A 3,523-nucleotide genomic window follows, 5' to 3' on the forward strand; every position below is an offset into this window, starting at 1 on the left:
AAGGTAGATTTGTGCAAATACCCCTGGGTTTCAGACTGAACTGCTCCGAAGAAGAAAAAAAATAAATAAACTAGCAGGCATAGGAATGGATATATCGGATAAAGATTTACCCCGCCCCCATTTATCAATTTCGTATCATTTACAGAGACAAATTTGGATATTCTAAGTTTCCTGTTACAACGATTTTCCCTAAAACACTACAAATAATATTAATACCACGTCTCTTTTAAACTCTTTCGCGAAGCTTTGTAACATTAGACATATGTTCTCCTTCGATGTAAAGGGAAAGAATCAAGGGACTTTAAAGGGTGTGTACAGTTCTGGTCGAGGTGAGGATTTAGCTTTTAACATTTTGCGAGATATTCAGAAACCACTCTGTGAGATGTCAAAGAGCATGCAGTTCTAAGGGGTATCAAAAGTTTATTCGATGAAAATCGGTTTTGAAATGGCTGAGATATCAAAAAACAAGGTGAAACAAAGAGATCCTAATAAAGTTGTGGCATGTCGCCTTTTATTATTAGCACTTTTTTGGATATCTCAGCCATTTGAAAACAAATTTTCATCAAATAAACGTTGAATCCGTCTTAAAATTACATGCTCTTTTATATTTCATGAGAGGCTTTTCATTATCTCACTTAGGAATGTTCAAAACATGAATCCCCACCTCAACCAGTACTGTACAGTCCCTTTAAGATCATGAAGATTAGATGTAGTTTCTACCCAATTTAACTGCGGAAGCTTCAGTTGATCCGTAAAGACACGCATGGGAAGACGGGCACGGGTGCAGGTGTTACTACTCACATTACTATACAGACAATGTCACCGTTGACATGTCTGTTGCACAAAGTCTGGTGTCTCTCCGGATAAACGGTGGTATGAATGTGAGGAAGTAGGTAGGAAACATGGAACATGATTTGAGGAACAACTGGTGTAAACACACTTCCAAGCAGACCAAAATCTGCCATGCCTGCATAACTCATGAAAAAAAAAGGGGGGGACATGGAATCTGAATCGCAGTCAAATTGGTCCCATACCGTTCTTTGCGTTTGGTAACAGGTAAGCAGGTGAGGGGATTAGTATTCGACAAGCAAGAAAAAAGAGAGTTATGAAGAGTCCAGATAGGAATATAGAAAGAATGACGGGGAGTAGGTTCTCTCCAAAAAAAAAAAAAAAAATGGTGGTATTTACAAACTGTATTCTGCATCTGTCATCGCCCGGCAACCGTTCGGGTCCGTAAAGTCCAAGACCAACATGGAGACTCGAAAAATAAGTTGTTGTTGTCTTTTTTTTTATTGGAAAGCTCTATATGTATTAAAATGCAAAAAACCTCAGTCTGAATGAGTTTGATGATGTTTGGTGCATGAATTTGTTCTGAGATGTGAGTAATTCTAATTACTTTGTCGCCATAGTTCAGATCACTCCCTCTAGAAAGAAAGAATACTTGAGGATATAGTCGGGTTTAAAATTTTTAATAAACCCATAGATGTGTCATTCCGCAAACCTCGATAGCAGGCTTTCAATGATTGTAAACTATCACTTTTTATAGCTGTCGTATAACAATAGACAAAACCTCTGTCATGTTGTAGGGTATCGTGCCAATACATCAGCACGTTGTGTTTACGGTAACGTTTTGTCGAATATATTTTTTGACGTTGGAGTTCTGTTGAACGACAGTGACAAAAAAAGAGAAAATATTTTCCCTTTCCCTTTCTCGTTTTCATTTGTCAATGGCAACTGTTCGTTTTGCTTTATAAGAGCACGTCTTTTTGAGAAAGTGGGAATATCAGGCTATAAGTGTAAGTAGAATCACAAAACTAAATTCAGACAGTTGCAAACAAAACACAGAGAAGTTCATAAAAAGCAACCCGCTGTTTGAGATTTGTCATAAAAGACTGACGTATTTATTGGGGAAGGGTTAACCGTACTGAACATCAGAACATGACGAACAGGTGATAATAAATGTTTAGTGTTTCAAAAATGTAATTATAATGTGACGTCCACAAAGTAAAGCGCTATTACATCGCATTGAACAGCTACATTAACATTTTGTCACGACGACTAAAGCAACCAACTCTCTGTGCTCTGGAATCACCTTTTTCTTTCAAAATCTAGTTTTAATTTGAAAAATGTAAAGACGTTGAGAACGTGATGAACAACCATGATTCACATTGCAACGACCTCCTGATCACGGTGATCAGGAGGTAGTAGGTTCGAATCCTGCTCGAGTATGTACGCCCATGATTTTTTATCATGGCTACTACTAAAACACTGATCAATTCAGTGCTTATATACGTCGATATAGGGCAATTTGTCAATCAGTTGCAATGAAAACATCTCGACGGAAGAATTTCATGAATTTGAATAACATTCACATTGACGTCATACTTTTTTCGGAAAATAATAGACATGTAAAACATCGTAGAAAATGCAAAGAGGTAAGGTCTCTGCATTTTAAGTAAGTCAGGACCAGCGTCAGGGTAAGATACAAATCGTGCAAAAAGTACAACATATACAAACAAAGTCATTACTCTACTAAGAAATCCCCCAAAGACAGTGATACATGTATTTGCAAAAAGCGGCTGAACTATACATAACACGAATACCTTTATGTAGTACACTTATTAACATCTTGCCACAATAATCAAGGGGGAATTTCCCTTACTGAAAAAATTATGACAAAGAATATGATAGTGAAAGAACAAATCAACACATCATAATTTGTTGTCTGCAACAAATAAGCTAGTGATCATAGTAAATAATTAATTTGACCTGTCGTCATCAATAATGTAGTGTGGAAAAAAAAGCAGTTAGATGATTATTCGTCCCTAATCGACTTAAAAGACACGTCATGACAAATGACGTTAACATTTCTTTGCGAATGTTTCTGATTTCAAAGCCTAAATATATGAAAGACATGAATAACAGTGGTATGGGCAATTGAATAAGAACTTTCTTAAAACTTAAAACCTTAAAAACTTTTTAAGTTTCCCATTTCAAGGTAAACATTCAAGAGTTTCAGCAGTTTAACTGATTTGTAAGGAAACGTGATACTGGTAATGAACTTCTTGGAGATCAGCACTTGCATTGTTGAAGCTATAATACTCTCGACAAAAGGACAACATAACCTAGGCATACCACTGAGAATCACTTTTCTAATTTTCATTATCGTTACCCGTTTTCATTGCAATAAACAATCATTTTTATCATTTCTTGTTTCATTATCACCCCTTTCATTAAGGTGGCAATGACAATTATTATGATAATGAAATAACAAGAAGAAGAACAAGAAAACGGCACTTGTGAACACTTATGTCCATAAACCATATGCATGCAGAATCATATCCAAACTCTGAACATTTTACCACCTCATTAACGCATTACCGTTATCGCACAAACACCAACGCAATTGGACATCTGAGCTAAGATACCTCATCCTCAAGGAAACGACATAATTATTTGTTGAACCAATGAAACCACTTCTTGAATCATTATCTTGTTATCTATGCACTATGCCAAGTAATAC

Source organism: Diadema setosum, chromosome 13 (genome assembly GCF_964275005.1).
Source record: "Diadema setosum chromosome 13, eeDiaSeto1, whole genome shotgun sequence".
Classification (NCBI taxonomy): Eukaryota; Metazoa; Echinodermata; class Echinoidea; order Diadematoida; family Diadematidae; genus Diadema; species Diadema setosum.